The sequence below is a fragment of the Trichechus manatus genome, unplaced genomic scaffold, assembly GCF_000243295.1.
Source record: "Trichechus manatus latirostris isolate Lorelei unplaced genomic scaffold, TriManLat1.0 scaffold00082, whole genome shotgun sequence".
In the NCBI taxonomy this organism is placed as follows: Eukaryota; Metazoa; Chordata; class Mammalia; order Sirenia; family Trichechidae; genus Trichechus; species Trichechus manatus.
In genome coordinates, this window is record NW_004444018.1 from 9,237,278 (window position 1) to 9,263,096 (window position 25,819).

The 25,819-nt window shown below is 39.6% G+C and overlaps 1 protein-coding gene and 1 pseudogene across 3 annotated transcripts in view; one reads left to right on the plus strand and one right to left on the minus strand.

The window, feature by feature from the left end:
- The window catches only part of AOPEP (aminopeptidase O (putative)), a 473,908-nt gene that overhangs the window by 129,148 nt on the left and 318,941 nt on the right, over positions 1–25,819 (plus strand). The window lies entirely within an intron of this gene.
- LOC105756538 (heterogeneous nuclear ribonucleoprotein A3 pseudogene) overlaps positions 162–25,819 on the minus strand; it is a 114,638-nt pseudogene continuing 88,980 nt past the window's right edge.

Genomic DNA, 25,819 nt, shown 5'->3' on the forward strand with positions numbered 1-25,819 from the left:
AAAAGATCAGCAGTTCGAATCTATCAGGCACACCTTGGAAAGCCTATGAGGCAGTTCTACTGTGTCCTATAGGGTCACTATGAGTTGGAATTGACTGGATGGCAGTGGGTTTGGTTTTTGGTTTTGGTCTCAAAGTATCCTGCAGCTTTTCTGCTGAAATTTTAGAACCTTCTGCGATCATATCCACCACTCCCACCACCAGATCCATAACCACCACCACAGAGACTGCCCAAACTTCTCCCACCAGAACTGCCTCCTTCATGGGTCCATAATTTGATTGTTGTTGTCCACTATAGGAGTCCCAGGGTGGTGCAAATGGTTAACGTACTCAGCTCCTCCCTGAAAGATTGGAGGTTTGAGTCCATCCAGAAGCATCTCAGAAGAAAGTCCTAGAGATCTACTTCTGAAAAATTAGCCATTGAAAACCCTGTGGAGCACAGTTCTTCTGTGACACACATGGGATTGCCATGAGTCTGAATCCACTCAATGGCAGCTGTTTTATTTTTTTGTCCATTGTAATTTCCAGAATCATTGTTGTTCCCAACACCATCATCGTTATCACCGTCAAAATTTCCTCCTTCATTATAATCATGTCCTACACCGCTGCCACCATATCTACCACCTTGGTTTCCATATCCTGGTCCACCACCACCATAGTCTCTCTACTACTATAACCAGGACCACTGCCATAGTTGCCACCATCACCTCCAAATCCATTATGTGAACCATCACCTCCTCCATAACTACCTCTACTGCTGCCACCTCCACCACCATAGCCTCCTCTTCCACCAGTTTGCACCATGGCCAGAGTTCCCTCTACCGCCTCCAAAGTTTCCTCCACAACCCGTAAAGTTGTCAGATCCACCTTCACAACCTCTTTGTGATCCAGCAGACTACATCTCTTGTTTAGAAGAGCGTTTTTCACATCACAATTATGCCCATTAAGAGTGTGGTATTTCTGCACAAGAATTTTATCAACTGTATCATGATCATCAAAAGTTACTAAAACCAATTCTCTCTTTTTTCAGTCTGCCTGTCTTCGGTAACTTTAGTGGTTTCAATCATGCTATACTTTTCAAACTCATCTCTTAAATTAATATTCTTTTGTATCTTCTTTAATATCACCAACAGATTTTTTCTTCACTGTTAGATGGGCATCAGGCTTTACAGAATTCTCTAGAAACAGCTCTCTTTGGCTCCACTACACGTCCATCCAACTTGTGTGGTCAGGCACACATTGCTGCATCCGCCACTTCGACATTAGAGTAAGTCGCAAAATCAAAGCCCCTGGAACGTTTTGTTTGGAAGTCTCTCATCACCACACAATCTGTGGGTGTGCCTCATTTCTCAAAATGTTCTCTTAAACTGTCATCTGTAGTTTCAAATCTCAGATCACCAGTAAACACTTTTCTCAGCTGCTCTGGTTCCTTTGGACCATGGCTCTCCTCCCCCTGGTGGCAGTGGTGAGAGTGATGGCTGGTGTCGGGCAGGGGAGCCGCTGGGCGTTGACTTTTCCTCCATTTTGAGACCTGACTCACGTCTTCCAACTCTCTCTCCCTTTTGGCCCTCTCCCTTTTCTTATACAAAAGGAGATAGAGAACACACCCTGTTTTACACTGTGCCTTTGTCACTAATATTATATCCTGAGGATCTTTCCATTATTATGCCTTAGAGAGTTTTCTTGTTCTTTTTTGTTCAGCTATGCAGTATTCCTTTCTGTGCATGTCCTCCATTTATTTTTCCAAAAGATTGATCTTTGAGTTTTTCCCCAGTATTTTATTGTTATCAACAATGCTGCACTGACTACCTTGGTACATTTCCACTATAGAAATTTAGCAACAATTATTAGATGGTGGTTGTACAACATGATTAATGTAATTGATATCACTAAATTGTATACCTGGAAAATAAGTATTTTAATTTTAATAGTTATACACACACATAATACACATACCCACCATATTGTGGAAAGTAGGAAAGTGCTTACATCTTACTTATCCCTCACTTGTACTTGGTAACTATAGTTGGAATACATATAATTTCTGTTTGGGGAAACTTCAGAAACAGTCAGATATCAGCATTATTGTGTGGTTCGCTAATGCTCCTAGGAACCTACATGCAATATAGCAGGGGTAGAAATAAGATGAAGTCTCTCACCCCAAAGCCAACATTTCATTGTGACAGTCTTACTCATTGAGGCCCAGTCCTCATTTAGTAAACTGAGCCAGAAACTGCGAGGGACCCTTTCTAGCAGTTTTTTTTGTAATGATATTGTTATTAGATTTCATTAATTTTTAACAACTACAAAGCTGTTTTTATCCTCTTTACAGTAACTTTGGAAGTTTAAAGAGAACTTCTTTTTAAAAAGTGTGCCCACATATTTGACATTTCTAAATGGCATTAAGAAATGCCATTTATTTTGCAGGTTAAAAGAGCTAGATGTTGTTTATTTGTGCTGTTGATATGATTTCTGTAGGTTGCACCCCTGGTGTTAAGTGAGCGGTCCTGAGCAGCATGGGGGCTGGCAGCTGGGCTTGCAGATCTCAGAGATGGGCAGGCAAGACCACATACAGAGGCTGGGGCAAAAGGCCATAGACCAGTCTTAAAAAATGGTGCCACCATGTAGGTATCAGATCAGAATATTTGAAGAGAGGAAGGAAGAAATATTCTTCAATCACATGGATAAAAAATTGAAGGGGAAGGCTAATGCTCTCTTTTTTAAATGGGAGGATATTGAGAGGACAGAGACTTTTTAATGGTTTTAATCTTCAGATTTGGGCAGAAGGCCAAGCGTGATCTGAATACAGAAAAAATGAAATGAAATTCCAAAAGGGGAAGTGGAAAGGAGTGGTTTATGGAAGAGACCAAATGTGCCCAAATTTCTAGGCTCCTCAAGGACTGACTGGGCTGCAGTTGTGGCAGAGTTGCTGAAACATGTAAAGATTCTTCTGGACTTCCACACTCCATCCCCTGAATTCTAGAGCATATCACCCAAAACTCAGTTTTGAGTAGCAGGAAGAACCTCAGTTGCCACCCCTTTATGGTTTCATGTTGGCCAGACTAATCTAATTTTTTTCAGTGACATCAATGGGAGGCAAGCAATAGATGTGACTTATCTCAACTTTAATAAGGCATGACACTAAAGAACAAATTCAGAAAATGCTGTTCACCAGCATGGCAAATTATTTTGTTTATGTCTCTAAAGGGCAACCATTTTAGAAGATAACAAAATTAACAGAAACTATAGGCCCCTCCTCTGTGTGTACAAATATACACGCACACACATACACACATTCAGCCTACTGAACTCCCTTGTGGTTATTTCCTATAGACACACACACACAATACAGTGATCCCCACGCTGGTTTAGCAGTAGGCTCATCGTGTAGAGGGAACAGATGAAGACACAAAAGGGCTGAGAGACTTGGAGTGCTCAGTAAGGGGAGCTACTGATCACTGTGTCACCATCCCCCACCCCCAACTCTGTGGGACCCTTTGAGTCCTTGAAGAAGGTGATGTTCTTGTTAGAAGTGGATGACCTTTTTTCTTGTGTTTTCAGATGGATGCCTGATCTGATATAAAATAGACTTGTGCTTGTCTGGCCCAAAGGAAATGACTCTTTACAAAAAGAGAATTATAAGAAAGTTTTCTTTTATAGCTAACCCTTGCTCCTCTTGCTGCAATGAAACGCCTTTCTTTGTGACCTGACTGCAACAGCAGACGGGCTGGTCACCATGCCACATAAGGCACTTGTGCTTATTTGCTTTGTTAATAACCATCCAGTCCTTTCTTCTCTGGGCTAGATAATCCCAGCGTTTTTGCATTCTTTTTTATAGTTTCTATTTTCCTGTTCTTTAATCATCTCAGTTGCTTTCTTCTGGGTCATTTTCTAGTTCTTGCCATCTCTCAGAAGTTGAAAAGTCCAAAGCAGGCAGGGAAAGCTGTAAAAATCTCTCTGTAGCTGAATAGGGGAACTGTTTATTGAGTTCTTAACTTTGAGCCCTTCATTGTGCTGAGTACATGACACGTATTATCCCATTTAATCCTTACACCCGCTACAGGGTAGAGGCCTTTATCATCAGCATTTTGTAGATGAGGAAACGGAGAAAAGGGTAGTTGTGTGTCTTGCCCATCTCCTAAGTGACACTAAAATTCAAACCCAGGCCTCTGGCCATGGAGCCTGCTGTCCACTCCACTCTTCCTGGTTCCATGATCTCATCTATCTATCCCAGAATCTCATGTTCAACTTTAACATCTGTGTTGGGCAGCTGACTTGCTTTCCATTTCCCTCATTATGGCTTCCATACCTTTTTACTACTTTATCAACACATGGTTAGTCATTCCTTACTTCAGACTGGTCTGCATGTGTTCCTGGAAATTCATTTTATTTAACCACTTTTTCAAATTGTTTGAGTCTCATTGAATTCTCATTCAGCCCTTCAAGAGGCTGTTTCTCCCTCTCAGCTTGATTCCTCTGGGGGACAGTATGAAGGCTCTGAACTGGTGAGCCCTCCAGCATCTTGAGTGCCCAGTGCCCTCCACTATGTCACCTGTTCACACTTTTCCCTTCCCTCCCCTGGCTTTTCATGCCAGACTAAATGGAAGGAGGTGGAGAATGATCAGTGGTATCTGCTGTCCAGGGTGAGTGACTTTTTAGGTTTCTTTTTGTTGTTGTTGCTGTCAAGTTGATTCTAACTCTTGGTAAACCCATGTATGTCATAGTAGAACTGTGCTCCGTAGGATTTTCAATGACTGATTTTTGGAAGTAGATTTCTAGGTCTTTCTTCCAAGATACCTCTGAGTGGACTCAAACCTCTGACCTTTTGACTAGTAGCCAAGTGTGTTAACTGTTAGCACTACCAGGGACTCAGACTTTTTACCCTGGTGGTGCAGTGGTTAAGGGCTTGGCTGCTAACCAAAAGGTTGGCAGTTGGAATCCACCAGCCACTCCTTGGAAACCTTATGGGGCAGTTCTGTTCTATCCTATAGGGTCGCTATGAGTTGGAATCAACTTGACAGCAATGGTTTTCTTTTCTTTTAATGTATTTTTTTTTCAAATTTGGATATCACCATAACTTCCAAATAATTTCAGAATTAGGGAAACCTAATTTGGATCCCGTCTCATATCCAGGGTTCTCTTGTACTCATTACTATTGCTGAGAATCGGAGGCACTTTCAAGATGCCCGACTGTGGAAGCCATGTCTTGGGAATGAGAACAACACTGTTTATGAAAAATGTACTCGTGTCATTCAGTTCTGTGACAACTAACTGACTACACAGTGCCTGGCATGTGGATGACATTCTGTAACTATTTATTGAATGAGGGAAAGAATGGACGTAGGAATAGAAATGTGATGGAAGTCTTTTTTACTTTTTGCCAAACATGTCTACTGTGATTCCCCCAGTGTATGGACACCAACTTATGCCACAGAGGATAAGACAGGACTCACCATTACATTCACTCTCAAAACTAAAATTAAAGTAAAAATATCCTCCTGCTATACATTTTTTAGGAGTAACCAAAAAAAAAAAAAAAAAACCAAAAAACAGTGTTGCAGAATCCCTCCAACCCCCCACCCCCAAAAAAAGAGGATTTCAGGAACCTTTGAGTGTTAGCTTTCCTCTCCTGCTCTCCTTTCCTGATGTCTGCTTGCTCTGTGGCATCGTGGCCCCTTTCTCTCGGATCCCTGAAGATGTTAATATCAGCCAAGGATAGTTTCCTGAGAACCACTCACAATTATAATCGTAATTATAAGTGAAGCTTGATATATACTGTATTTATGAACTCAGAGGTACTTAGAAACACTGCTGAGAATATTCTCTAACTTTCAGTGGACCCAGAAAATAAAATTTCTGCCTCTACAGTTATTCCCTTCCAACCATTTGTCAAATTCAGCTCAAAACAGGATCTTGAATACAGAATATTTTTATTGGTTCCTATATAGCTCAGTTAATCTGTAAACCCAGGAGTCTGTTATTGGAGTGGTGGCGTGGGTAGCACCAGGAGCTCATGGCCCAAGCAGCCAAATGTTTCCTTATTTACAGAGCAAGGAACTGAGACTCCTGTGACTTGAATTCCCTGTCTCCTCTACGGCTTTGTGGAGGCGAGCTTTTTACCTTGGTGGTGAAAAGAATTCAATAGAGAAAACAATCATTCTTTTACATTTCTTTTTCCTCCTCCAGTATTGCTCTCTAGTTATTGTAATACCCTTCTCAAGTCTTGAAAAATACAACTGCTTCCCATTCGGTAAGCTCTTTTTTTCTCTTCCTTTGGCAACAGCATTTTCCTGTGTTTTTAATGGCACCAAAATTAATGTGGCTGTTTTTTATTTAACAGGAACAACTTCAAGTTTTATATTACACACCCAGCCAAAGAATATTTGATTTTGCCCTGGCGTCTCCCAAGATGTTAGAATGGCTTTGAAAGCAAGGCTGTTTCAGTGCTGTTGGGAAGACACCAAGGGGAGCATGGCAGATCGAGAGGGAGGAGCAAGAGAATGGAGGGGATGAGGGAACTGGGCCTCCCCTAGTTATTATTTTAAAAGTTTGCCTGCCTGCTGAATAGCTCAATTTACAAATCCTACTGGATATCGTTTTGACCTTCCCCATTGCTCTTTCTTGTTGAAAGCATGATGGATGTGTTGGTGGGAGACCAACCATTTGGCCCATCGTTCCTGCTCCTGCGTGTTCCCTTATGAACACCAGATCCTCCAGGCCCTCGATACAGGAGATTCACATTGTCAAAGCCATCCTCCAGGAGAGATCCCAGCCCAGTATTTCTTAGGAGGCGATATGGCAAATCCCAATTAGAGAGACACTCCAGGAAATGCACATCTTTATTTGTTAAACAAATGGTCTCATGTGAGCCTTGGCCAAGGCACTCGCTTATTTTAAATGAGTGAAGTAAACATTACTGCGCCGGGAGCGCCTCCTTATGTGGCCTGGAACTTTGAAGCTGGGTTTTAAGGTTTTAAGTTAAACACGAAGTGTTCTTTTTTCCCTTGGCTTGCATTTTAGAGAATGTTGTTTCCTCATTTAGTAATTGGAGAGTTAATGGGGTTCTTTGTGATGCTACTGTAGGAGAGAGGCTGCTTTTCATTCGACTCTGGCACTAATTACAGTGGCGCCCATCGGCGTGGTTAGAGTTAAGGTTGTTCAGCTTTTCCAATATAAACTCATATTTCAGGGGTTTATAACTGACTATAAAAATTTGCCTCTAGCTACAGACCTGGCATATTCAGTGTCAGCCTAGGAGTAACCTATGCTTTTTTAAAAAGTCTTTTTAAAAGGATAATTTTAAAAATTCAGTTTAGCTATTTATAACTGTCAAGTTACAAGGATGCAAGGAAAAAATAACTTCTTTTATTTCATAATCTTTTAATGTGGACAAGATTATTAACTATTTTTTATGTCTTCAAAGGAAAATACAGCAAAATCTTTGAGAAAGATATTTTTAGAAGATATTGTTTCAATGTTTCTTATTGCAGCAAGCAGACCAAAAAACCAAACTTGTTGCTGTCAAGTCGATTCCGACTCATAGTGACCCTACAGGACAGAGTAGAACTGCCCCATAAGGTTTCCAAGGAGCAGCTGGTGTATTCAAACTACCAACCTTTTGGTTAGCAGCCGAGCTCTTAACAACTGCACCCTCAGGGCTGCCGGCAGGGAACAGGCAAATGCCTCCCTTGTTCTTCCGAGATGTGAGCCTGGCCTCATAGCACTACCAGCAAAACTGGTCAATGGGCTTCAAGTCCATTGTAACAAAAACCCTGGCCAAGGAATGCACAACAGCCTCTTGGCAGATGGACATTTGGCTCACACGTCCCACCCACCCGGAACCCTCTGGGCCTGGCAAGTTGGACCACAGTAAGCAGTCAAGGTACAAACCTGTGTTAGAGACCTGCTTGGGGCCCTGGGGGCTTTTTCCCAGCCCTTGCTCTGCATCCTTCTCCGGGTCCACATGGGTGGGGAAGGGAAGAGGGAGTTTGCCTTTTTAGGAGTCTCTCTTTACATCAATGGCTTTCCTTGCAGCAAGTGGTTTTAGGTGGGGCTGTTTTTGTACATGCTGAGAGATGGGTGTGACACTGTTTCCACAGGTGATTCAAAAGTTCTCCAAATACAACCTTCTTTAAGGCCTCATGCTAGGCAAGTTTACCTTTGGCCATTCTTTCTCCAGCACTCAAGGTTCTGATTGATGCAACATGCTGATAATGATGTTGGTGGTGGTTGTGATGGTGGTGGTAGTGGGGGATATTGGTCACGGTTGTGGTGCTGAATCTGATGATATTACCAAAGGAGGTGATGATGGTCACTGTGGGAGTGGCAGATACCAACAGTGGCAGTGGCAGAGGTGACAGTGGTGATGGGTGATGGTGTTGGTAATGGCAACAGTGGGGGCTACAGAATTCTGCCTGCCCAAGCTGTTTACAGAAGTCATTCTTTATCTTTGCAGAAGTCAGTGACTTATGGAATCCTCTTGTTTTCCCCTCCCTGCATACAATATGCCCAATGGAGCTAAGCGCTGGTTTTTGGTAGATCTTGCCTGCCATTTCGTGTTGAGTTTGGTCTGTGGGTGACATGAGTACATGCCCCTCTTTCAGAGGCAGTTCTCTATTTTAGAGCCAGAGAGAAACCTTTTCTTTTTCTCTATGGCTTCCGGTTTAGGAGCAAGGAACACGGTGATCTGAAGCTTGGGAATGCAAGAACCATTGGCAGACAGACACACTGCCTTATTATCTAGTGCTACAATAACAGAAATACCACAAATGGGTGGCCTTAACAAAGAGAAATGTGTTTTCTCACAATTTAGGAGGCTGGAAGTCCAAATTCAAGGGTACCAGCTTTAGGGGAAGGCTTTCTCTCTCTGTTGGCTCTGGAAGAAGGTCCTTACCTCTTCTGAGCTTCTGCTCCTGGACAATCTTCATGTGGCTTGGCACACCTCTTCCCCTATCTGTGCTAGCTTGCTTGTCGTAAACTGCTTGTGTAAGAGATTAACTCAAAACACACCCTGTACTAATCCCGCCTAATTAGCATAACAAAGACAACCCCTTCCCAAGTGGGATTATAACCATAGGCATAGAGGTTAGGATTTACAACACATATTTTAAGGGGACACAATTCTGTCCATAATATTCCACCCTTTGCCCCCCCAACCAAATTCTTGTCCTTCCCACATGCAAAACATTTGCCCCATCACATCTTCCCAAAAGTCTTAAATCAACTCCAAGTCCAAAATCTCATCTTCTGAAGCATCTAAATCAAATACGGGTGAGACTTTAGGCATATTCCATCCTGGGGTAAAATTCTTCTTCATCTGTGAACCTGTGAAATCTAAAATATAAGTTATCTGCTTCCAAAATACAATGGTGGAACAGGCACAAGGTAGACATTTCCATTACAAATGGGAGAAATTGGAGGGAAAGAAGCGATAATGGGTACCCAGCAAGTCCAAAACTCAGCAAAACAATTTACATTCGCTCTCAAGGCTTGAAAATAATCCTCTGTTCTTTGGCACCATCTGGGCAATGGCCCTGGCCTCCAGACTCTGGGTCTTGGCCATGCCCTCTGTATTCTGGGTAGAGGCCGCTGGGCCCTGGGCTTCAGCTCCACCTTCCAGGCCCACTGGCTTGGCAACTCTGCTCCCTTAGCTTTGGGTGGCCCCATTCTCCTAGTCCATCTGAGTGGTGACCCCACCTCCTCAGCCCCAGAAGGCCCCATTCTTCTGCCCCTTGGGCATGATAGCCCTCCCCCTCAGCTTTGGGCAGTGACCCCATCCCCTGGTATTCGTGAACAGCAGTCCCACACTCCAGAACCGAGTTGGTGAAGATCTGTTCTTTGAAATCCAGGAGGCTATGGCCCCACCCTTTGAAACCCAGCAGGCTGTGGTTCCACCCTTTGAAATCAAGTCAGGCCTGCTTCCTGTGCTCCTTCCAACAGTTCTGCTGATCTCCAAGTTGCTTCGGGGATGATCCTTTTCTTTTCTTGGAGGACAACAGATGTGGCTCCTTTGGCCTGTTTCTTACCTGTAGAATTCTAAGCGGCAGACAGCATTCTTTTCATTCGTTCTTTCTCTGTCCTTTTCAGTCTAAGCTAATGGGTTTTCTGCTGTGGTAGTTAGAAACATTAGTCACAGGCATAACCTGTTTAACAAAAGATTGTGTAGCCCTGTCCTTGGTTTAAATTCTAAGTCCTTAGTTTGTACAACAGAATTTTCTAAATCTATAAGTTCTGTTTTCATTTTGCATAGTTCGTTTTTAAGTCCATCTCTTTTCTCTTGCATTTTACTATAAGTGGCAAGGAGAAACCACGCGGCCCCTTTAAGATCTTGCTGAGAAATCTTCTCAGCCAAATATCTAAGTCCATCACTTGCAAGTACTACCTTCCACCAAACATTTGAACATAATTTGGACAAGTTCTTTGCCACTGCATAAAAAACATCGTCCTTCCTCCAGTGTGCAATCACTTGTTCATCATTTTCTTTTAAAGCCTCACCAGAAGCACATTTAACATCCACATTTCTAGCAACGTTCTGTTGCTGGTGCCATATGTATTCTCTGAGAAGATAGAGACTTTCTCTATAGCTCTCCTCACTTCCTTCTGAGCCCTCACCAGAATTACCTTTGATGTCCATAATTCTACCAACAGTCTCTTCAAGGCAACCTAGACATTTACTATTAGGTACCTTAAAACTCTTCCAGCTTCCACCCATTATCTAATTCCAAAACCATTTCCACATTGTAGGTATTTGTTAGAGCAGCACCCCATTCTTCTGGTACCAAATTCTGTGTTAGTTCTCTAGTGCTGTTATAACAGAAATACCACAAATGGGTGGCTTTAACAAACAAATTTATTTTATCACAGTTTAGGAGGCTAGAAGTCCAAATTCACGGTGCCAGCTCTAGGGGAAGACTTTCTCTCTTTGTGGGCTCTGGAGGAAGGAAGGTCCTTGTCTCTTCTGAGCTGCTGCTCCTGGGCAATCTTCATATGGCTTGGCATCTCTCTTCCCCCATATCTGCTCTTTTTGCTTGATTGTTTATTCTCTTTTATATCTCAAAAGAAATTGAATCAAGACACCCCCTACACTAATCCTGCCTAATTAGCATAACAAAGACAACCCATTCCAAAATGAGATTATAACCACAGGCATAGAAGTTAGGATTTACAACACATATTTTTGGGGGACACAATTCAATCCATAACACATGCCTCTCTGTCTTTACCAAAACTGAACTTCTACTGTGTCCTAGAAACCATGCCCTGTGCTTTATGTATATGGCATCCTTAAATGCTTTTAACAACTCTGTAAAGTAGGTTTTTATTTTCTTGGTTTTACAGATTAGGAAAATGAGCTTGGCTTATAAATGGTAAAGCTGAGATTTGAAAACCTTGGTCTGTGTAACCTCAGACCCTTTGCTTTTTCCTCCACTGGAGCCACCAGATAGTTCTCTCAGCTCTCCTAGAACATCCTAGCATGTTCCTTGTATTTACTTAGGTGAGAGTATGGGAAGAAGTTCATAGGAAGATACGCCTTTTGATTTTTCCTGTCTAACTTAGCGTGAGGGCAGTGAGTAAACTGGTAGTGTACTCAGATGACCCTTTTAAAATTTATATGGGAACTGTTTGGAGACTCTTCTCGCATGTTTCAAGGCTGGATTGTGGAGTGATCTTTTCCTGACCTGGCTGGTCTTTGGCCAAATAGGACACTGAACAAGCCAGAAACCAGGCCCCAACAGAAAAAAGCAAATAGAGATAAATATTTATTCTCATCCCAGTGGGACCCCTAGGTTTTCAGGATCAAAGGCCTACTTTGTGTGTGTCTGTTCTTAAGCCTTGGATAAGTATACAGAAGTGGGCGACCTGTAGCAGAGTAGACATTCTGTGGTACTAGGCTCTTTAACCCTGAAACAAATTCCCTGAGGATGTTGAAAAAATAAATCAGAATCTCATTTATAAAAATATAGATTGAATTCCCTAGACTCTGAGTTTTAAAAAAGGAAGAGAAACAAATAGGAACAAAGAGAAAAGAAAGAAGATGAGAAGAAATGGCAAAGAGAGGACTAGAGTCAGAAAGTGAGAAAAAGGAGGGAGGCAGAGTGGTGCTTATGGAGTCAGAGATGGGAAATGTTTTTATAACAAGTTTGGAAGTAGACACTGAGGGTTGGTTGTCTTTTCACTTTGATAGTGTCCTTTGAAGTACAAAAGTTTTTAATTTTGATAAAGTCTAATTTCTCTACTTTTTCTTTGGTTGCTTGTTCTTGGTGTCATATCTCAGAACCAAAACCAAGAAAACCAAGCCCATTGCTGTTGAGTCGATTCTGACCTATAGCAACCCTAAAGGACAGAGTAGAAACGCCTCATGGGGTTTCCAAGCCTGTAAATCTTTACGGAAGCAGATTTCCATGTCTTTCTCCTGCAGAGGAGCTGATGAGTTCCAACTGCCTGTCTTTTGGGTTAGCAGCCAAGCACTTTAACAACTGTGCCACCAGGGCTCGTTCATATCTAGGAAACCATTGCCTAATTCAAAGTCAAGAAGATTTGCACCTAAGGGAGAATGAAGAAAACCAAAGACACACAGGAAAGATTAGTCCAAATGACTGATGGACTACAAGTACTACAGCCTCCACCAGACTGAGTCCAGCACAACTAGATGGTGCCCAGCTCTGACAGGGATCACAATAGAGGGTCCCAGACAGAGCTGGAGAAAAATGTAGAACAAAATTCTAACTGACACATATACACAAAAGACTAGACTTACTGGTCTGACACAGACTGGAGAAACCCCAAGAGTATGGCCCCCGGATACCCTTTTAGCTCAGTAATGAAGTCACTCCTGAGGTTCACCCTTCAGCCAAAGATTAGACAGCCCATAAAACAAAACAAGACTAAAGAGGCACACCAGCCTAAGGGCAATGACTAGAAGGCAGGAGGGGACAGGAAAGCTGGTAATAGGGAACCCAAGGTCAAGAAGGGGAGAGAGTTGACATGTCGTGGGGTTGGTAACCAATGTCACAAAACAATATGTGTACTAATTGTTTAATGAGAAGCTAGTTTGTTCTGTAAACCTTCTTCTGAAGTACAATAAAAAAGAAAAAAAGATTTGCACCTATGTTTTCTTCTAAATCTTTGATTCATTTTGAGTTAATTTTTGTGCATGGTGTGAGGTAGGGGACCAACTTCATTCTTTTGTATGTGGATATCCAGTTGTCCCAGATTTTTATTACTTAATTCAACAAATATATATTAAGTATATATTGTGTACCAGGCATTGTGCTAGATGCCAGTAATATAACAATACCAAAAAAAAAAAAAAAAAAAGTCATCAGTGTCAGGGTATCTTAGAACCCAGGGGGAGAAAAAAAGCAATTCAACAAATTTGGGAAGTAAGGTAGACTTCTGGAAGATTTAGACTTTTGAGCAGAGTGTTTCAAAGTGTGATATAAGGAAACTTGCATTAGAATTACCTGGGTTGCTTGTTTAAAAAGTAAACAGAAAATGTGTGTGTGTGTGTGTGTGTGTGTGTGTGTGTGATTCTTATATAACTAAAGTATGAGAATCACTACTTTATATATCGAAATCTAGCTAAACCTAGTTATTATTTCCTCTTAAAATTACTATCAAATATCAGAATATTATTGATGTATTCTTCTTTGACGTAAAAAAAAAAAAAGACCTTTTCTATGGCTTTATTTTGTGATCTAAAGAAGTGAAGCCGTTTTTTAACCCAAGGCTTTGAACAAGTTTGAACCCCTGCTGAGAATTTGCATTTCTAACAAGTTCCCGGGTGATGCTAATGCTGCTGGTTAGGGACCAATTCTGAGAACCACTAGTAGAGCAGTGGTTCTCAAAATTTATTATACATAAGAATCACTTGGGGATCTTGTTAAAATGTAGATTCTGGTTCAATATATCTGGGGTGGAAATGCAGATTCTCAGCAGGGATTCAAACCGAAAGGAAACCGGTTTAAAGCCCTAGTTTAACCACATACCAGACTGCAGTTGTGGAAGTCATTCTTCCAAAAGGCTATTAACAAAGAAATGTTTTAGATGGGAAACATGATAAATCCCTGGAAAGAGAAATAAGAAACTGTCCACCCATTCCTAAATCAGATGCATTTCACAGTACACGCCAATGCCTATGATGCCAGGGCATTGGGCAGAGCTTCCCGGAACAGCTGGCTACAGCTGCTTTCTACCATATTCTTCTCTCTTCCATAAAAGCACCCACAAAAAAATCTGCGTGATGGTAAAGTCAGCCTGGCGGTTTGGCAGATGCTCATTGACAGCAGAAGAATCCATTAGCCCCTAGCACCTAGATTTCCTTTGCTGTTCACTCCCTGAATAGAGAGTGAACACAGTGTCTTGACTCTAGCTCTCAGCATTCAGAGCAGTTGGTGGTTTGGACGCTACCTTATTACTTCATGACTGCAAGTGGCATAGGAGAGCTTTGTAGAGGATAAACACAACGCCACATTCACACACATGTTGCTGAGCTTCACCTGCACAATCCAAGGGTTCATGTGTGTGAAAAAGCGGTGCTAGGTGAGTGAATTCATGAACTAGCATCAGGTGTTGACTTTTAAGGGGGGAAATGGGCTGCTTCTAGCATGTGAGTTGACTGCCCATAAAGCTGCTTTTGTACATTCTCTAAGGGATCGAAGGGGAAAGGTGGTAATCATTAAAAATGTTGTGTTGAGTCCTAGAAGAAAACATGTGTGAGTCCTTTGTAACCTAAAAGTGGAGAAAATATCTAGCTTTAAAGTCCAGAAGCAATAAAAGGAACTATTGATAAATTAGGCCATATAAAAACAAAATACCATTGCATGTAAAACAAAGCAAACCAAAACATAAGCAAAGCAAATGACTCATTGGGAAAAAATATCTGCAGTTTATACCACAAATAAATAATGAGCTTCTAAAAGCAAAATAGGAAAAAATGTACAACCATATAGAAAAATGAGCTAGAGATATGGACCTAAAAAAAAATAAAAATAAAAACCTAAACTCATTGCCGTCAAGTCAATTCCAACTTTTAACGACCCTGTCGGACGAGTAGAACTACCCCATGGCCTTTCCAGGGAGTGGCTGGTGAAACCGAGCTCTTAACCACTGCACCACCAGGGCTCCCGAGATAGGAACAGTTCATTAAAAAATGTCTCTTAGAAATAAGAGTCATCACTCGACTAGACATATGCACACCTATGTTCATGGCAGCATTGTTCACAATAGTAAAACGATGGAAACAACCTAGATGCCTATCAACAGATGAATGGATAAACAAACTATGGTACATACACACAGTGGAATACTATGCAACAATAAAGAACAATGATGAATCTGTGAAGCATCTCATAACATGGATGAAACTGGAGGACATTATGCTGAGTGAAATAAGTCAACCACAAAAGGACAAATATTGTATGACACCTCTGTTGTAAATACCCATGAAAAAGTTCACACACAAAATGTAACAATCTTTGTCGGTTACCAGGGATGGGGTGGGGGGGGGAATACTAAATAGACAATAGATAAGTGGTATCCTGGGTGAAGGGTAAGACAGTACACAATACAGGAGAAACTAGCACAACTTGTACAAGGCAAGGTCATGGAAGCCCCATAGACACATCCAAACTCCCTGAGGGACTTAATTGCTGGGCGGAGGGCTGTGGGGACCATGGTCTTGGGGAACATCTAGCTCAATTGGCATGACACAGCTTATAAAGACAATACGCTACATTCTACCTTGGTGAGTAGTGTCTGGGGTCTTAAAAGCCTGTGAGTGGCCATCTGAGATACTCCACTGGTCTCATCCCTTCGGGAGCAAGGGAGAATGAAGAGAACAGGATACAAGGAAAAGATTAGTCCGAAGGACTAATTGTCCACAGCTACCAAGGCCTCCACTGGACTGAGTCCAGTACAGCTAGATGGTGCCCGGCTACCACCACTGACTGCTCTGACCAGGATCACAACAGAGGGTTCTGGACAGAGCTGGAGAAGGATGTAGGGCATAATTCTAACACAAAAAAAAAGACCAGATTTACTGGCCTAAAGGAGAGTGGAGAAACCTCGTGAGTATGGCCCCCAGACACCCTTTTAGCTCAGTGGTGAAGTTACCTTCGAGGTTCACTGTTCAGCCTGGGAGTGGACAGCCCCGTAAAACCAAAGGAGACTAACGAGGTACAGTAGTCCAGTGACAAGGGCCAGAAGGCAGAAGGGGACAAGGAAGCTGGTGATAGGGAACCCAAGGTTGAGTAAGGATATTGTTGATGTGTTGTGACATTGTTAACCATTGTCATAGGGCAACATTTGTTGTAACTGTTAAATGAGAAACTATTTTGTTCTGTAAGCCTTCATCTTAAGTGAGAATAACAGCACAATTGGAAGAGCATAGTCAGTGTCACTGAACTGTGTATGTAGAAATTTTTGAAACCGTGTGTCTTTGGCTATGTGTATTTTCACCAAAAAAAAAAAGGTTGAGAATTTAGAGGGTTAATATGTTGTGGGGTTGTTAACCAATGTCATAAAACAACGTGTGTACTACTGTTTCATGAGAAACTATTTGTTCTGTAAGCCTTCACCTGAAGTACAATAAAAGAAAAAAAAAAAGTCTCTTAAACCTCTGAAAAGATGCCCAACTTTGCTCATCATAAGAGGATTGCAATTAAAACTGCACTGAGGTATCATTTCTTACCTGTCGGATTGGCAGTGATCCAAGAGTTTGCAAGATACCCTGTTGGTGGAAATGCAGGGAAACAGTCACTCTCATACATTGCAAGTGGAAATACAAAATGGTTTAACCTCCACAGAGGGAGATTTATAATAGCTAGCAAAATTAGATCTGCCTTTGGCCCAATGAGTTGGAATGGACTTGACGGCAGTGGGTTTGGTTTTGGCCCAGTAGTCCAATTTCTAGGAATCTGTCCTAAAGATTTAAAAAACAAACAAACAAACAAACAAAAAACCTTGCTGTCCAGTCTATTTCAACTCCTGGCCACCCCGTGTGTTACAAAGTAGAACTGCTCCATAGGATTTTCTTGGCTGTAATCTTTATAGAAGCAGATTGCCAGGTCTTTCTTCTATGGTGCTCCTGGGTGAATTCAAACTGCCAACATTTAGGTTAGTAGTCAAGTGCAAACCATTTGCACCACCCAGGGACCTGGCAAAAATATGAAAATATACATGCACACAGTTATTTATTGTCATCGCAAAAGACTGGAAACAACCCAAATGCCTGTCAATGTGGGCTGACTTAAAGAAACTGTGGTACCTCCACACACTGGAGCACTGTGCTACTGTGAAAAGGAATGTGGACCATCTCTACTTAATACTATGCAGTGATTTTCAGGATATATTCTTAAGTGAGAGAAGCAAGGTGAAGAAAGTTTGTATAGTATGCTAAATGTTAATTCCACTGGTACTTAACAAAAACAATGGAAACATAAACGATAAAACTTTTAAAAGTGGTTACCTATAGAGGAGGAAGTGAATAGGGTGGAGGGGACAGGGATAGGAGTTAGATAGACTTCCCCTGACTATATCCTGTTTTGTTGATTTGACTTTGGAAACAAGTAAATATTTTACATAATATAAAACTAGATCTTTTTAAAGTAAGCTCTAAAAATTAAAAGAAAAATGAAGCAAATGTACTTAACCATGTTTCACATTGGTGGTATAACTACACAAAGTAACTATTCCAAGTGACTTTAAAATATAGTAATTTGTATATTTCTAGTGGGAGTCCTCTATTGTATCATGAGTGGTGGTGATGATATTGTGGGGTAAAGCAAATGAGTAATTATGTTAGGGTCTTTGAGAACTGATATTTAAAGCATGGGAGAAAGATATAGATATAAGACTGATGAGGTTTAGACTCTGTAGTCATGAATTTGAATTGGAAGTGTTCGTGTGAACTCATGATGTTGTCCATCTTAAGAAAATATGTTTCCTGGCTGCATCAACTGACAGGCTGAGGAATTGTGTCCAACCCAGTAGCAATGAGCATCCCTGGCACCTAATTTGTAGTTTCTAAACACCATTTCTCACTAAAAGGAAACTGGGACTCCTTGTAGAAATGATTGTTTCCAAATTTGGGGCAGGAAATGTACAGTTTGTGCCTGGAGTGTCTTGTCACACCAGAAAATAAAGAAGCTATCAAAGGCTAGAAGGACCATGGCAAAAGGACTTAGGAACTAAATTGGAGAGGTTCCCAGTGGGACTGTTGGGTTAGTATCAATAGGATAATAACCACATTGGATTAAAACGCATCAAATATGTTTAGATCCATGAGTTCACAATTAAACAAACAAACAAACAAAAAAAAAAAAAAAACAAACACCTACTTAAGGATGCCAGAATCACCTTTTAAAAATGCCAGAGAATTAACTCATTATTTGGAAAACTGGTAAATGAAGGGAAAGAATCAAGCATTTATCCTGTCTTTTCTTTAAAAATGGTATGTCAGCATAATCAAATTGTTGAAAAGTTTTTCAATATACGAGAATTCCTGCTAATAAATTAAGATGTAATGGTAGAATTAGAATATTACCTTTTTGTAAGCCCTAATTAATTAATAGATCTAGGCAACAATCATTTTGTACCTCCCAATGAATGGACACAACACCACCTTTGAATTATTTGTGCCCAAGTAAAACCAACCTGAATCTGATCAAGTATCTAGATCTGATTCCAACTTACAGAAATACAGAGGATGGAGAAGTAAATGGTACAACAGGAATACAATGTGCAAAATCCAAGCAATTCTTCAACAAATAAATTGCAAGGAAAAGAAAGACATGAAGGGTTAGAAACCTAAAAGAGACTTAGAGGAGTACTAACTAATTGCAATGTATGGACCTTATTTGTATTCTGATTCAGAAAAAAACAACTATAAACAAACATTTGTGAGACAATCAAGGAAATTCGACTGGATAGTTGATGATCTTAAGGAATTACTAAATTGCTTAAGGTATGATAATGGTATTGTGATTTTGTTTTAAAAAGAGTCTGTATCTTTTAGACGTACATGCTGAAATATTTTTTTGAGAGAGACAAGATGTGATCATGAAAGTTATAGCATGAAACAGTGAACAGGGTAAGGTAGTATATACTGAATTTTTTGTAATATGACTCTTCCTCCCTAGTCTATGAGTTTTCTGAGCAGTGGATCCACCATGACAAATACACAGTAGAACTTCAGTAACTCCTTATGGGAGGAATACTGAATCACAGTTATAGTTGAAAGGGTATGGTATTGGCATGACATGTATTATATATAAGTATAATAAGAACTAGGGGGAGTGAGAAGGAGCCCTGGTGGTATAATGGTTTAGTACTTGGCTGCTAACCGAAAGATCAGTGGTTCGAACCCACCAACTGCTCTGTGGGAGGAAAGACCTGGTGATCTGCTCCTGTAAAGATTACAGCCTAGGAAACCCTGTGGGGCAGTTCTACTCTGTCATATAGAGTTGCTGGGAGTTGAAATCGACTCGATGGCACACGACAACAACAGGGCAGTGAGAGAAGAAATCTTCATAAGATACAATTATCAAGAAATGCTTCATAGATGACAAAGGACAGGAAATGTTTTATGAGTGGTGGGAAGAACATCCCAGGATGGCAGGAAGAGTGGCAGCAGTGACAATGGTGTATTCAGGGAGTAGGGATGGGGGCTGAGGAAGGGCTGGCTGAACCAGAAAGTGATAGGATTGAAGTACTTTGAATGTCAGGATGAATTTATTTGTGATCTGATGGACAATGAGGAGTCATTGTAGGTTCTTGAGAAAGGAGGAGGCACAATAAAAATCTGGGAAAGGCAGTCCAGAAATAGACCCTCACATGTATGGTTAATTGATTTTTGGCAGAGATGCTAAGTTAATTCATGGGGGAAAAGGACAATCTTTTCAACAAATAATTTTGAAACAACTAATTGCCTATTTTTTTTTAAAAAGAATGTTGACCCTCAAAAATTACTCAAAATGAACTGTAAACCTAAATGTAAAAGGTAACATATAAAACTTCAAAAAAATATGAGAGAAAATCTTCATGACCTTGGGATAGAAAGCGATTTCTTAGATAGGACACAAAATGCATGAACCATAGAACAAATTGATAACTGGACATCATAAAAATTTAAAACTTCTGCTATTTGAAAGACATAGTTAAGAAAATTGAAAAGGCAAGACAACAGACTGGGATAAAATATTTGCAATACATAAATCTGACAAAGGACTTGTATCCATAATATATAAATAACACAACTCAATAATAAGACATACAACTCAATAAATAATGAATCAACTATTTAAATGCTTTAGAAAAAGTAGATACACAAATGGCCAACAAACACTTCAAAACATGCACACCATCAGTGGTCATCAGGGAAATACAAACTGAACCTCAGTGAGATCCCTTTACACACACATTAAAATGGCTAAAATTAAAAAGACTGACCGACAATGCCAAGTGTTGGCAAGCATTGGAACAACTGGAACACTCATACATTGCTGGTGAAAATGCAAAAGGTACAACCTCTTTGGAAAACAGGCAGTTGTAGGTTAAACATACAGTTACCAAATGACCCAGCTACCCTCGGTAGTTCCTCAAAAGAAATTAAAACTAAACTAATGATGTGTTTGTTCACACAAAGACTTACACATGAATATAGTAATAGCCCCAAACTGAAAACAACCCAAATGTCCACCATTAGGTAAATGGATAAAATCCATTCAATGGGATCCTACTTAGCAGTAGAAAGGAATGAACTATTGATACACCCAGCGACATAGTTGAATCTCAAAAACATTATGCTGCGTGGAAGAAGCCAGACATGAAAGAGTACACATGATAGAATTCTATTCATACGAAACTCTAGAAAAGATAAATCTAATATTTAGTGAGAGAAAGCAGATCAGTTATTGCCTTGGGGTGAGAGTGGGTGGAGTAACTGATGGGGCACAATTAAACATTTTGGCAAGATGGAAAATAGTCTATATATTGACTATTGTTGTGGTTACTTGGGTGTATCAAAATCCATTGCTGTCAAGTTGATTCTGACTCATGGTGACCGCATGTGTTGTTAAAACTCATCAAAATGTACACTTCAAATCAGTGCCTTTTATTGTATGTAAACTATACGTCAATAACCAGTTAACCAGTTGCTGTTGAGTTGATTCCAACTCAACGACAACTCCATGTGTATCATAGTAGAACTGTGCTCTATAAAGTTATCAACGGCTGATTTTCAGAAGTAGATCACCAAGCCTTTCAGAAGAGGCAATTTGGGTAGACTTGAACCTCAAATCTTTCTGTTAGCAGCTGAGTGTATTAGCTGCTTGCATCACGCAGGGACGCCATACCTCACTAAAGCTCATTAAAAAAGAAAAGTAGTCTGAGTGAGCAGAATAGATCGGATGGACAAGAGTCCAGTAGGGGAGTGCCACCACAGAACACACAAGAGTAATCTTTTTTTTTTCCAACAATGAATACTTTAACTCTCTACTGAGGATTGATGTGGTCAGGGTTTTGCTTTGACTCAACTGTTGCCTGACCTGTGGCCACCCCTGGTCTGTGCCTTCGTACCTTTGGTCAGTATTTTCCTTCACTCCATACATCACTAGAAACAACCAGGGCACTGGGGAGAATATGGTGATTGATGGGAGAGGACACGGAAAATTTTCCACTGTCGAATAGGTCTCTCTTTTTTCTCCTTTAAAAGAAGTCCAAATTTGCTCTTATGGTCTCTAAATTGGCTTCCCGCATTGCTCAAGACTTCAGTTACAGGTGTGGGGCCTCTCTAAGAACTGCATTGAGATGCCTGCTCATATTGAAAAATTGCTCGCTCTCTTTAAACCAGAAAAAAAGCAAAGACTTTAACACAGAGTTTATTGGCAAGTGCTTGAACTTTTTTCTTTTCCTTCAGTTGAAGTATATTTAAAATTCCAAAGAGTGGGTGAGTGGAGGGAGTAGAGGGCCAAGGCAAGTCCTTATTTATGGCTGTTCCCAGTGTCTCTTCCAGATGATATGTTCAAAGGTGCCTTTGATCAATTGATTTATGTTATAGTGGGTTTTCTGGATTCCTCTACTGTTCCTTGTTTTTGTCTTTGTTTTATCTCCCCCCCACCCTCCTAAAATCAGTCAAACCTAGAGCAGGGGAGCTCAAGGTTGGAGATGTAGTGGTGCAGGGTAGGGGTGCATCCTCAGTGTGTTTATCTACATCTAAAGGGGCCTTGAAGAGATGGCCTGCATTCGATTGATATTTTTTCCTGTTAGTTGCTTGTGTAGGTGTGTGAGTACATGAGCATGCACCTTATCTAATAAAAATGTAATTGCCACATAACTTAAGACATGCATAACAGACTTAAGTCTATTTTTTTAATATTGATGAAGTCCAATTTATCAGTCATTTCTTTTACGGATTGTACTTTTATCCCAATAATAATTGAAACATATCTAGGAATTCTTTGCCTTACCTCAGGTCTCAGGGATTTTCTCATGTTTTCTTTTTAACATTTGAAATCTTTATGCTTTTTATTTAATTCTGTGATCATTTTGAAATAATTTTTAGGTAATGTGTGAGGTTTAGGTTGAGGCTCATTTTTTTGCCTATGCATGTCCGATGCTCTCTTAACATCATTTGTTAAGACCTTCCTTTCTCCATTGAATTGCATTTACACCTTCGTCAAAAAGAAACTGCGAATATTTGTGTCATTTCTGCATTTCTGCTTTTTCTGCAACAATTCATATGATCATGTGGTTTTTCTCCTTTAGACTGTCAATATGATGCATTATACTGATTGGTTTTAAAATGTTGAACCAGCTTTGCATTTCCAGGATAAACCGCATGTGGTTGTGGGTTATTATTCTTTATATATATTTATAGCTGAAATCAATTTGCTAATACTATGTTGAGGATTTTTACATCTATGTTCATGAGGGATGTTTACCTGCAGTTATCTTTTCTTATTCTGCCCTTGACTGGTTTTTATATGAGAGTAATTTTGACCTCATAAACTTTATTGGAAAGTGTTTCCTCCCCTTCTATTTTCTGGAAGAGATTGTGTGGAATTAGTTTTACTTGTCTTTAAATGTTTGGTAGAATTCACCAGTGAAACCATCTGGGTCTAGAGGTTCCCTTTTCAGAAGGTTTTTAAACTACAAATTCAATTTCATTAAGTTACAGGACTATTCAGGTTATCTATTTTATCTTTGATAAATTTTGCTACTTTGTAGTTTTCATGCAATTATTCTCTTATCTAAGTTGTCAAGTTTATCTGCACAGAGTTGTTCATAGTATTCCTTTATTATTCTTTTAGTATCTGCAATATGTATAATGATATTTTCATTTCTTGTATTGGTAATTTGTTTCTTTTCTCTTTGACCCTTTGTCAGTCTGACTAGAGGTTTATCAATTTTATTGCTCTCTTCAAAGAACCAGCTTTTGGTTTCATTGATTTTCTCCATTGCTTTTCTTTTTAAATTTCATAGATTTCTGCTCTTATCTTTATCTTTTCCTTCCTTTGCTTGCTTTGGATTTATTTTGCTCTTCTTTTTCTGGTTTCTTAAGGTGGAAGCCTAGCTTATTTATTTTGAGACCGTAACTCTTTTCTAACATAAGATATAATGGTATGAATTTCCCTTAAGCACTGTGATCTACACATTTTGCTATATTATGTTTTCATTTTTGTTCAGTTCAAAATATTTTCTCATTTCTTTTGAGACTTCCTCTTCGACCCATGGATTATTTAGAAGTGTGTTGTTTGATTTTCTATTGTTTTAACCAAAACTAGTTGTCATCAATTCAGCTCATAGTGGCTCCATGTACGTCAGAGTAGAACTGTGTTCCATGCGGTTTTCAATGGCTGATTTTTTTAAGAAGTAGATTGCCAGACCTCTCTTCCAACATGTCTTTGGGTAGACTCAAACTTTTTAGTTTGCAGCCAAGTACGTTAACTGTTTGCATCCCCCAGGTACTCCTTCCTATTGTTTTGAGTTTTCCTATTATCTTTCTATTATTAATTGCTTGTTTTTTTTTTTTTTCACTATTGTCAGAAAACACACTGTTTTCAATTCTTCTTTTTTTTTATTTAAGGCTTTTATGATCCAAGATACGGTGTGTCTTAGTGAATGTTCCATGCCTACTTTAAAAGAATGTACTCTACTGTTATTGGATGAAGCTGTCTATCCAAAAAAAAAAAAAAAAACCGTTGCCATTGAGTCGATTCCAACTCATAGCAACTGTATAAGACAGAATAGAACTGTCCCAATAGGGTTTCCAAGGAGCACTGGTGAATTCAAACTGCTGACCTTTTGGTTAGCAGCTGAACTCTTAACCACTACGCCACCAGGATTTCCGAAGTGTCCTTTTATTCTTCCCCCTTGTGTTGTAGTTGTCATATGTATTATATTTACAAAGGGTGAAAATTCTATCAGACAGTGTTATAATGTCTGCTTTCAACTGTCAAACATATTTTAAAGAGTTCAGTAGGAGAAGAGTATTTACCCAAATATTTCCTATTTATATTTCTCTTCCTTCATTTCTAATGTTACAGATTTCTTTCTGGTTTCATTTTCCTTGTGTTTGAAAAACTTCCTTTAACAATTCTTTTAGAGCAGCTCTGCTGACAACAAATTATCTTTAGTTTGCCTTCATTTGAGAATGTCTTCATTTTGCCTTCATTCCTGAAAAATATTTTCACCGAGAACTCTGGGTAGATAGTTGTTTTCTTTCAAGACTTTAAAAGCGCTGTGCTACTTCCTTCTGGCCTCCATGGTTTTTGATGAGATATTCACAGTCATTTAAATTATTGTTCCCTTATAAGTAATATAAGGAATTATCTGGCTGCTTTCAAGAGTTTTTTCTTTGTCTTTAATTTTCAGTAGTTTGATTCTCATTTGCGTTGGAGTTGATTTCTTTAGATTTATCCTGTTTAGGCTTCACGCATCTTCTTGAATTGGTAGATGCATAACTTTTGCCAGATTTATAGAGTTTTCAGCCATTATGTCTTTAAATATATTTTCTGCACTACAGTCTTTCTCCTCATTTCCTGGGACTCCAAACACAAATGTTATACCTTTAAATCTTTTTCAATAGGCCGTTGAGACTTTGAGCATTTTTTTTTTCAGTCTTTTGTTCTCTGTTGTTCAGATTGAATTCTACTGCTAGCTTTTCAAGTTCACTGACTCTTTTCCTCTATCTGCTATTGAGCCTATTGGGTGAATATATTTATCTTTATTATTATATTTTTCAGTTTAAAATTTTTAATTTGGTTTTGCTTTGTATCTTTTACTTATTTATTGAAACATTCTATTTTTTAATTTATTTCAATAGTGTTCATCTTTTCTTATTTAAGCATTTTTATAATAACTGCTTTAAAAGTCTTTGTCCGATAATTTAAATACCTGTGTCATCTTAGCATTGTCATTTGTTGACTGTCTTTTCTCATTTAAACTGAGATTTTCTTGATTCTTCATATGCCAAGTAAATTTGGATTGTACCCTAAACATTTTGAATATTATGAGTCTTTGGGTCTTGTTTAAATCTAGTGACAATATGTTTTGTTTTGTTTTAATTTTTTTATTGTACTTTCGGTGAAGGTTTACAGAACAAATAGTTTCTCATTAAATAGTCAATACACATATTGTTTTATGACATTGGTTAACAAGCCCACAACATGTCAACACTCTCCCTTCTTGACCTTGAGGACCTTTTTTTTGGTGAAAATATACATAGCCAAAGTTACACCATTTTGAAAGTTTCTACATGTACAATTCAGTGACATCGATTACATTCTTCCAGTTGTGCTGCTATTCTCACTATCCTTTTCC